Source organism: Eulemur rufifrons, chromosome 8 (genome assembly GCF_041146395.1).
Source record: "Eulemur rufifrons isolate Redbay chromosome 8, OSU_ERuf_1, whole genome shotgun sequence".
NCBI lineage: Eukaryota > Metazoa > Chordata > Mammalia > Primates > Lemuridae > Eulemur > Eulemur rufifrons.
The window spans coordinates 114,763,075-114,774,090 of NC_090990.1; positions in this window are offsets into that span (position 1 = coordinate 114,763,075).

The following is an 11,016-nucleotide window of genomic DNA, read 5'->3' on the forward strand; positions in this document are numbered from 1 at the left end:
GCGCAACGCCCCGGCGCCGGGCTCCTGCGATCTGGCGGCGCCGGGAGCCACGCCATCTACGCGTCTGCCCATCTCCGGGCGGGGCGCTGGCCTTGGCTCGCGGCAGGGGGCGGGCGCCAGGTGGCCTAGGGGAGGGGGCGCCTCGGCACTGGTGGGCTGGGGCTCTACGGGCTTTCGATCTCCCTCCGGCGATGGCAGCGGACGCTACGCTCGAGTGGCGCCTTTTCCTCCGGGCCCCGCCTCGCTCCGGCGCGCCCTTCGCGGGGCGGGGTGGGCGGGGCGCGGCGCGAGGCCGACTCGGCTCCCTGCAGGGCCCGGGCGGCCGAGCTCTGCCTTCCTCCGCCGAGCCAAGCGCAGCCGAGGCGCGTAACCCGCTCGCCGCGGGCGCCCAGCCCAGCGCACCGCCCCTGCGCGCCTCCGCCACCATCCCCTCCCGCGCCCCGCTCCCCGCCTCCCCCGAGCCCGCAGCTCCTCCCACTGCAGCCCCGGTGACACCGAAGCGCTCTCGACCCCTGACTTCTAACCTCCGCCCGCTGCTTCTTGCTGCATCCGTCGCCCCCTCGCCGCCAAGCTGGTCGCATTGCTGCCGTTTCAAGAGGCTGACTGGAGGCCGGCGAGGAAAAAGAGAGAGACGGTGTCGCGAGGAGGCGGCTGCCCACTCCTTCCCCAGACACCGTTTTGGAGCCTCCTGACCACCCCGCCCCATCCTGCGCCTTGGACAGGGCCCACGACGCCCACGGTCTTGACGCTTTCCGCCTCTGAAACAGTCACCAAAGCCCCTGCAATGGAATTGGGGGACCGGTTGGCCTTGGGCAGAGAAGCGGCTCCTGGGCTGGGTGGAAGGAAACCGTAGCCTTGGGGTTACCACCAGAAATATGGTACAGGTGTGGGGTGGGTGGCCTGTGAGATCATTAGGTTAAAGCCCTGGCTCATCGTTGCCCTGGGGCCACATAGGAAGTGCTGGTGCCCGACCCTGTGACCTCCTCTTGCAACAGTGAGTTGTTCCACTCACTGTAATTTGACTTTGCCTATGTTTATGTCCTCTCCCTTCTCTGACCCTGTGCTCCTCCAGGCCATTGTGCTTTTTCATCCTGATGGCTCCCACAGTGCCTGCCTCTGAACCTGTTCGCTAAGTGATTGAGAAGCTGCCATACCCCGAACATTAGGCACCAACCAGACTTTACTGGCCCTATCCCAAGAGCAATTTCCAGATTTATTTGTTTTTGTTTTTAAGTCCAGAACCTCTTTTACATCTTTAAATTAATCCCTACTTTTTTTGTTTTTTTTCAGCTTCGGGCAGCCTCCATGTCTGTCTGGATGATGTAAGGAGGATTTTAAGGCAGAAATGCAAGGTAACTGACACACCTGCCTTGGACACTTGTGCCCCAATTGATTTCCAGATCAGGCAGTACTTAACCATCCAGGGGAAAAATAAGACAAGGGCCTATGTGTGCTCTCAGAAAAGGTTAAAAGCCCAATGCAAATGCAAGGGATTTTTATAAGCAAGATTCTCATCATTAATGAGGTCAGAAAACCAAATGACAGTCTGCCTTTGGCGATCTGCACTAATGCGCAGGGGAGGTGGGGCCCATCCTGGACTGAGTCAGAAACACACATTTGCTGGAGCCCCCTTTGTGCCCAGCTCCTGCTCCTTATACCTGATGTCTGCATGTCAGAGATTAGCTGGCTTTGAGTTTGCTGCAGCAAAAAGAAATATCCCAAACGTGACTGGGAAAAGAAGAGCCAGGACTGGCCAGAAGCTGGAGTGAAGATGAAAGAACCACAGGATATTGAAGAATTGGCTGTCATGAATAACTTTCAAGTCCTGTCTGGTCTGTGTCCTCGGACTCCCCTGGGGTCTCTCCCCTGCTTTCCGTTCGTCAAGCTGGCTGAACTCAGGCATTCAGAGCAAAGGGAGAGGTTGGTGGAGGTGAAGTAGGCAAGGGAAAAACATCGCAGTGTCCCATACCTGATTCATCTATTCACTCAGTAAATATTTATTGAGTACCTACTACGTCCCAGAAGCTGTTCCAGGCACTGGAAATACATCAGCGAATAAAACAGAGTCACTTGCTCCTGGTAAATCTGCCCTACTGGCACTTCCATTCTGCAGTGTTTGTGCGTGGTGATGTGCACCTGGGGAGATGGGTGGAGGGAGAAAGCTGCCAGGGAAAAGGGGGCCAGGAGGGAAGGAAGGGGGAGCAGAGAGCTGAGGTGGGGGCAGGGGAACCTAGGAAGAGGTGATGAAAACAGAAGGCCCAGCCTGGGACAGGCAGCCAGGTGAAGGTGCATGGGACAGGGCCCAGCTCAGCACTCCTGGAGAGGACAGCTCAGCCTCAGGCCAGTGGACTCCAGAGTAGGCTTCACCACTTGCTGAAGGTTTTATTCTAGAGCTTTGGACTAACCTGTTACCTGGGCCTTTCTGGGATTTTCTGGGGGAGTCAGTGTGCTGCAGTTGGCATCATGGGGCTTATCCCATCAGTTCTGTGTGTGTGAGGCCCTGCTATATACCCAAAACGCAGAGCCCAGGAAGGAGGGCCCACCCCCTGCCTGCCCAGCTGACTGTGTGACAGCCCACTGTGGATGGGAGGGTGCTGCCCCCTGGTGGTGCCAGGACATCGTGGCTTGGGACCTCACCCTCAGCTCTGGGCTGTGAAGCCGAGCAGATGGTCTGGGGTGGCAACTGATTCTGGGCTTCCTGTTGATTCCAGGACCTCAAATATCTTTCCTAGCATGACGCTCCCGTCCAGGACTCTGCCTGCTCTCTCCTCCATTCCTCCAAGATCTTGGTAACCGACGGGCTTAACAAGACTGCAAAGCAGCCACAGTTGGCAATTCCTAATTCCCCAAGCTTCTTTCCCACATTCTCACCTTCTCTGCACCTTCCTGTCCTGGTGCCCTGGTTTCTTCTGGCTGTCAGGGAAGAGCATCTGTCTGAGAGCCAGTTCACAAGGAGTGTCAGCCACGGTGGGTTTCCCTCAGCGTGAACAAGGATATGGCAAAAGAACAAGAGAGGGCCATGGTTGATTCCTCACTTTCTAAATGCGTTTACCCATCCCCTCTTCCCATTGGGGGCTTTGTGTGGGCTTAGCATCTTTGGGCTGACACATCATCCAGTCTCCTCTCTGCCCTCCTTCTTTGGACCCTCCTTGTTTTGAGGGTCTCCAGGCCTGGGAGCAGGCCCCATGGCTGCCAAGGCCTGGTGCTATCCACTGGTGCTCACACCTTCCCCTTGTGGCATTCCAGCTCCTGTCAGGGACCGACCCCTCCTCCTTCAGGTCCAGGCCAAGGAGCTAGAATCCTTTCCCAGTATGCCTTGCTCTCTCCCAGCCCAGGTAATTGAATTGCTTTATCAGACATCATCACTGGGGAAGAGGGTGATAGGGCCTTTTCCCTCACGGGGGAGAAGAGAAGGAAGGGCAGAGGAAGGCTGGCAGCCTCCTGTGTGCTTCTCAGCTCATTTCATCCTGCTTCCCGCCCCACCCCACCCAGCCTGCAGAGATTTGCAGGCTCCAGATCAGATGTGAGAGCCTTGCAGGGGTGGCGGTGGGGTGTCTGGGGAGAACCCAGCCATAGAGGACAGCCCAGAGCAACCCAGACCTTGTGAAGGTCAGTAGAATGGCTCTGCCTGAGGGCTCAAGGCAGGGTGAGTTGTATTTGGGGCTCTGGGGCACTCCAAAGGCGGCCTTTGATGGCCCAGCTTTTAAAGAGAAGAAACCAGAAGAAGTTGAGACCTGGCCAGGACACAGGGCCTCATAAACCATGGATTTGGAGTCATAGAGCTAGAAGGGACGTGGGTGCCAGCTCACAGACACATTCCCCTGGAGGGATTTCAGGCCTAAGCAGCAGCAATGAACGAAAAGACTGAGCTAGGAGATTGGGCCCAGGACAGAGAATGATGTGGGGACCCACGTAGCCTCTGCATGTAAAACAGCATTCATGGAAATCACAGGACCACGCCAGCTGAGTGGACCTGTCCATTGGTGGCCTCCTTGCTTAAGGCTGCTGGGCTGGGGACCCAGCCTGGGCCCAGAGAGTACCCCCGACCCCCTCACACACCCTAGCTCAGAGCCCAGCTGGCAAGACTTCTTGGCACTCAGCATTTCTCCATCTAGAAAAGTACAGATTCCACCCATCTGGGCTAAATTCCAGCAAAACTGGTTCATTCCATTAGAGTAGTTAATTAGTCCTAATGGGCCCAGTCCCCTCCAGCAATGTCCTGGGGAAAGGGGAAGCAGCTGTCTGGGGAGGCAGACCAAACTCAGGCTCCTCTTGGGCGCTCCGCTCATGAAACCTGGGGATCCTTCCCTGCTTGGATCAGCCCCGGGCAGAATGGAGAGACCCAGAATCCAGCCAGCTTGGACCCAGGGAGCCAGAGAGCAGACCCTACCTCCCATTGAGTCTTTCTGCTCCGCAGCTGGCACTGTGCCTGGCATGGAGTAATCTTTAGGTTTGTTGTTGAATGACAGACACAGTCTTCTCCCCATCTTTTAGGTTTCTTCTCGCCTAAGACAATGTACGTGAAGAACGCAGCAGTGTGCTTGACACCAGTGGGTGTGCCAGCGGGGAGAACACTCCGAGTCAGACTGTGACTGCCTCTGCAAGGCGGGGCCCCCTGCTTGGTCCCTCTGGGTGTATTCCCAGTGCTTAGCACGATCCTAGGCACTGGGAATACCTGGTTTATGCTGACGCGTGGAATGAATGCAGCGGGGAAGGGGACCAGGGTGGGAGAGGGTTGGAGGTGGGTGAGAGAGGGTGCCCTGGACTGGGCATGAAGAAATGTAGGCTTCAGCCCTAGTTTTCTTCATGCTTCGTTGTGGAAATTCTGGTTAGATCTCTTCCCCTCTCGGGGCCTCAGTTTCCCCAATTGTTACATGAGAGGTTGGGCCAGATAATCACTAAGGTTCATTTTCTGGTCACTATTGCCATGAACTAACTTAACCCCAATATCTACTGGCATAAATCCAATGGCCGTTTCATTTTGCTCATTTTATTGGTGAGCAGGTTAGGAAGGGCTAAGCTGGACAGTTCTTGCTTGGGGCCGCTCATGCGGCTACAGTCAGATGTCAGCCGGGGCTGCAAACATCTGAAGCTCAGCTGGGCCAAATGTTCAGTATGACGTGTTCATGTGGCTGCCAGTTGACACTGGCTCCTGGCTGGAAGCTCAGCTGAAGCTGTCAACCTAAGCATCCACAGACATACAGCGTCTCTAGCACGGCAGTCCCAGGGTGGGGAGAGTTCTCACACGGCAGCTGGTTCCCCCTAGAACCAGTGTCCTTACAACACCGTGTGGAAGTGGCGTGGCCTTTCCTAATCTAGCCATAGAAGTCCTGTAGCATCACTTCTGCTGTACTCTTTTGGTCAGGGGAGGCATTTGCTCACCCAGATTCAAGAGGAGGAGCATAGACTCCACTCTGGATGGGAGAAAGGTTAAAGAATTTGGGGCCTTTTCTTTAAACAAAACAAAAAAACAAAAACAGAAACACCATATCCCTGCAGTCTGTGGCATCAATCAGCCTGGGCCCAAGTCCCGGTGGCTGGAGCTGGATGAGGTGGCAGCCAGAGTGTCTGGTGGTGGCTGCTGGGGGAAGAGGATAACGTACAGGATCAGTGAGACCCCCACACTCGGAGAACCCTCTTCCCTGGAAAGGGGGCCTTCTTTGCCCTCCTTCCTTGGCTTCTTGGGGTTTTAGGCTGAACCTGTCCTTCATGAATAGCTCTAGGAGATAGCTCATTTCATCGGGTGTGGAGGCCCCCAGAACGAAGCAGGCCTGTGGGCTCGCCAGGGCTGCAAGGAAGGAAGGTAATACTTAACGAGCACCTGTTGTATTCCCATGTGGAAAGAATTCTAAACTGTATTCTGATAGGTGTCACAGATGAAGTTCACTTTTCCCTCATAACATTACTCAAGGAAGAGGTTTTATTGTCATTCTCTTTTTACAGATTAGAAAACAGCTTTTGGCCGGGCGCGGTGGCTCACACCTGTAATCCTAGCACTCTGGGAGGCCGAGGCGGGTGGATCGCTCGAGGTCAGGAGTTCGAGACCAGTCTGAGCAAGAGCAAGACCCCCGTCTCTACTAAAAGTAGAAAGAAATTATATGGACAACTAAAAATCTATATAGAAAAAATTAGCCGGGCATAGTGGCGCATGCCTGTAGTCCCAGCTACTCGGGAGGCTGAGGCAGGAGGATCACTTAATCCAAGGAGTCTGAGGTTGCCGTGAGCTAAGCTGACGCCACGGCACTCACTCTAGCCTGGGCAACAAAGTGAGACTCTGTCTCAACAAAAAAAAAAAAAAAAGAAAAAAGAAAACAGCTTTTGAGGGCCAAATGGTTTGCCCAAGGTCATCTGGTTGGTGACAGACCCAGGATTCAAATTACCTCGTGTCACCTGCCGGCGGGACAAATGTGAGGCAGACGAAGCTGGCTCCCGTGTCCTCCTGCGTGCCCTTCTCATCTTCCTGCCTGCCTGCTCCGTCCGCCCGGCGCCCAAACTTAGCCACTCACATCCCCGTCAGAACGTACCTGTTGTGTGTCCCAGGTCCCTGTCGCTAAGCCAGTATCCCGTTAGGAGGAAGCTTCCACACAGATGCCAGTGACCGATGACCAAGATCCCTAACACCCTAGAATAGGCAGCCACGAATTCTTTGCCTCCCCCTGCACTGATAAGTGGGGTCTGCCTGCCCTCCCCTTTATTCTGGTAACCCACGGCATATGGTGGAGGTGACGTGCCATTTTCCAGGCCTAGGCCTTAAGAAACTGGCAACTTCCATGTTTTGTCTCTTGAAATGGTCTCTCTGGATGCCCCGACCCATGAGGTAGGAAGTCTGGCCACCAGAGAGGAGCTATGCTGGAGAGGCCAGTGCAGGTGCTCACTCTGGCCAACGGGTCCCGCTGAGCCCGTCTTCCAGCCATGCTCACTGAGGTGCCGGACATTTGAGTGAATGTGAGAGCAGCTTCCTTGTACCCTCCAGACTAGCTCCTCTGCAGCTGGATATCACTGAGTGACCTCAGCTGCCACCAGAAGTATTGCTCGGCAAGTCCTGCCTGAGTTCCTCGCTCACACAACTGTGAGATGTAATAGATGGTTGTTTTAAGCCACTGAGATTTTGGGGTAACTTGGAACACAGCAGTATCTACTGGACCAACATGCATTATCTCATCCGATCTATTCATTATCTCTATTTTACAGACTAGGAAATTTAAGCTCAGAGGGATTAAGTAACTTGCCCAAGGCCTCCCAGGAAGCAGGAGGCTGTGCTGCCATTTGAACTTGAACTTGGGAGGTATGACTCCAGAGCTTCTTCACACCAAAGCCGTTGTTATACTGCTTCTTGGTTGGTCTGTGTGCCCCTCCTGGCAGGAGTGTTGGCTTTTCAGCCAAAGGACGGAATGACTTCCAGCGCTGGGACGCTGGCCTGTCTGAGAGAGATGTTGGGAAATTTGGAGTCATGGGGTGAGGCTCCTGCCTCTGCCGAGCTCAAAAATGCTATCTTGGGGCTGATTTTCTCATGTATCTGTAGCTAGCGTGGAACCTATCCACGTGGGTGCTTAGTAAATGTTTGTTAAACGAATAAACGAACCCCTAAGGAAGTAAGTGACAGAGTGGCAGAGGAGGGTAAGTGGCCTTAAGACCTGGAGAGAAAGGTTTTCCTGCCATCTGGTGGCTGCTCCTGGAACAGCATGTTCCTCTCTGTGGCAAGAGAGGAAAATGGATGGTTCCTTTGGGGACCTGGGCAGTGTCTGGGATCAAGCAGCATTATTCCAGCCGGGAGGAGGGTGGAATGGGGGTGACGTGTCCCCTAGGAGTCAGACTTATTTCCTCTCCCGATGCCTGTGCTCCTTGAGGGTGAGACAGGAAGATCTTCCCCTGCCACCAGCTCATTCAGTTCTTCACGGTGCTGAGCATTCAGTAGATGCTCAATAAATACATACTTGGGACTGAAATTTGAGAAAAGAGGTGGTGTCAGATCCCACAGTTCCTCTTTACATTCTACTGGAGTTTGCAAAGGAGTTAGCTACCTTGAAACAAGGGACGGTGCTCTCAGAACTCAGAACAGGGCTTGCTCTGGTGCAACCCACCTCCCCAGCACCCTCGAGTCCCTGCTTCCCCGTCCTCACTCTCAGACCTCTGGACACTGGCACCCTCCCTGTGAGGGGCCACCATGCCCCAGCCTTGCCAAGCTGACAGGCATAGCTTTCCCCTGCGGGGCCCTGCGTGAGGACACCAGACACCAGCCTCACATCGGACGGCCTCACCTGGGCTAATGCAGACAATAAAGGGTCTCCCTCAGAGACTTGTTCCACAGATGACAGGAGATCAGATGTATGGAGTGGCTGGAACCCAACAAGGCTACAAGTGTGCACATTACAATAGTACCTAGGACAAATCCTAGGAAAATACATGTCTGTCCCTCCCCACCCCCTTCAGCCAGCCGTGACTTCCACAGCTGTCCCGTCCGCCCAGCCCAGCCCATGCTCTGCCCACCCCTCCGACCCCTGCCATCTTCCCTCAGGATCCCTGGCCGCCTCTCCCTGATCCCAAGAGCAGGTAAGAAAGGCGAGATGGTTTGGTAAGAACAGACACTTTATTGTACACCATGGTGGGGGAGAGAGGAAGGAGGGGTTCCGGGGTGACAGTGCCTCTTCCCCTCCCCTGGGCTGAGCAGGCCTGACCCAGGGCTCTGATCAGCCGTGGGACGCATGGACTTGGATTGTTCTGAACTTGAGCCAGGACCCAAGTGACAGCCTGGCGTGTGTGCTTGGGTCTGTGTGGAGCAGAGTTCTCAGTGACAAGGGGCCCTGGGCCTTCCTCCCCGAGCCCCAGGCATTGGGCCCCTGGGAGGGAGCCGCGGACCGCACGTTTCAGGGCCTGGTGATGCTCAGGGAGTCAGGTGCTTCTAACCCGTTCAGTCTCGCATCTCTTTTCGCAGCAGGGCGTACTGGGGGCGGCTGTGAGGGAGGGCGGAAGAGCAGTCCCTGCCTGTAATACCGCAGGCCTGTGCAGGCGGACGGGGAGGGCTTCTCCTGGCACTAGGGAAGCAGCAGCCCCTGCAGATTTATTGCCGGAGGACAGAACCCAACCTCACTGGCATTAACTTGCAGGCCCTACCCATCCACCCCTCCTCTGGGCCTCCGGCTTCGCATTATTCAGCGGAAAGGGCGGAAGGCTCCCTGAGCAAGAAGCTGGTGGTTGGGGCTGGAGGGCAGGCAGGAGCAGGGGACCAGGGCACTCTTTTAGGCACGCCCCTGCCCTGTCACTAATTTAGTGACTTACGGCCCTGGAGTCCCCTCTGCCTTCTGGTGGGTACTGCACGGACAGCACCAAAGCCAGCGGGGGTGGGGACCATGTGCAGGGACTTAGGGGTCTGCCCCTCCCTGGCTTTCCTGCTCCTCCAGGCTTCTGGGGCTGGATCTTAGCTCATCAGGGGACCCCACCTGCCGTGACTGCCCTGAGCAGTGAGCGGAGGTGTCAGCAGCACAGTGGGCAGGCATTCCTTTCTGAGCACTGTCAGGACTGTCTCAAGGGCAAAGGCAGGACAGGGGTGCTGTGAGATGCCCTCTTGGGGTCTCATCATCTTAAGAAATCCAGTCCATTTCCTCTGGAAGAAGAGCCCTGTGACTCTAGCGGGAACAGCAAGAGTCTGACTAGAAAATACATTTGGGGGCTTTCTTCCCCAACACCCTCCTTCCCTATTTCTGGCAAACCCAGTGGTGTGAAGGCAATGAGTCACCAGCAAGAAATATATGTCTTTCCCCACAGCGGGAGACTTCCTGAGGGACCCTGCCCCGAGGCCTGGCCCAACAGAGCCCAGAGGAGGAGGAAGAGGCGGGGGAGGGCGACGTGACCTCAGGAAGGTGGAGAACACTGGGAGTCACAAGCCAGCACCCTACACACACTCACACTCACATATGTGCACACACCACACACACACAAACACACACACACACGCACACACACCAAGCTCCAGGCCCTGCGTCTAACACACAGCAAAGACGGCGGGACAGGGCCCAGCCTACAGCAAAAGGCTACCAGGAAACGCTACTGAGCCCACACCCAGCAAGCAGACAGCCCAGCTCAGCCCCTCCCACAGGCTCATGGGCCGGGGCCTGGCCCAGCCACACGCTACAAAATTAAAAATATATCAAATATACAATGAAAATAGATCTGTACAGCACTGAGGATGAAAATAGTCCACCAGCCACAGTATAATATTGGGTTTGTCATTTAACAGCATTTACACCCACATGTACAGATTGAATATACAATAGAAATAGAATATATAGAAGAGTATATATAGTAGAGTGTCTCTCCTGGGGCCTTGCTTTTCCTGTTGCTAATTCTGCTTGGGATCAGGCATGGGGCCAGGTAGGAGGTGGTGTTAGGTGAGGGGGCCTACGGCAGGTTGTTGTGCCCCAAGAGCTCATCTCTTTGGGGAGATGTGGGTCTCTCTCCCTCGCTCAAACACTCAGGAAGGACAGGTGGGGCCAAGAGGGCTAGAAATGGGAGGTGTGGGGGAGGGATGAGTAAGGGAGATGGCAGGGTAGGGTGGACCCCCCAGCTACGGGGGAGATCAAGGGACTCAGGGGTAAAGGAGGGGACCCTGGACATAGTCTGTCCCTTCTGGTGATTCAGGACCCTTTATAAAGGTGTCCAGGCCTAGCACTGCGGCCTGCTCCTGCCCTGCCCACCAGAGCTCTCAAAGATGGAGCCAGTCTGCCTGCCTGCCTTCCTTCCATCCACCCACCCATCCACCCACCTACCCATCCACCCACCCATCCATCCATCCATCCACCCATCCACCTATCCATCCATCCATCCACCCATCCACCCATCCACCCACCCATCCACCCACCCACCCATCCACCCACCCATCCATCCATCCATCCGTCCATCCATCTCTCTGCAGGCATTTATTCTCAGGTCAGGTTCTGAATCCTCCCAGGCTCTGAGGACATTCCCTCCTCCAGGCCCTGGAGGTAACAGTGGGTGGGGATGCAGCCTTCAGTCCTGGCC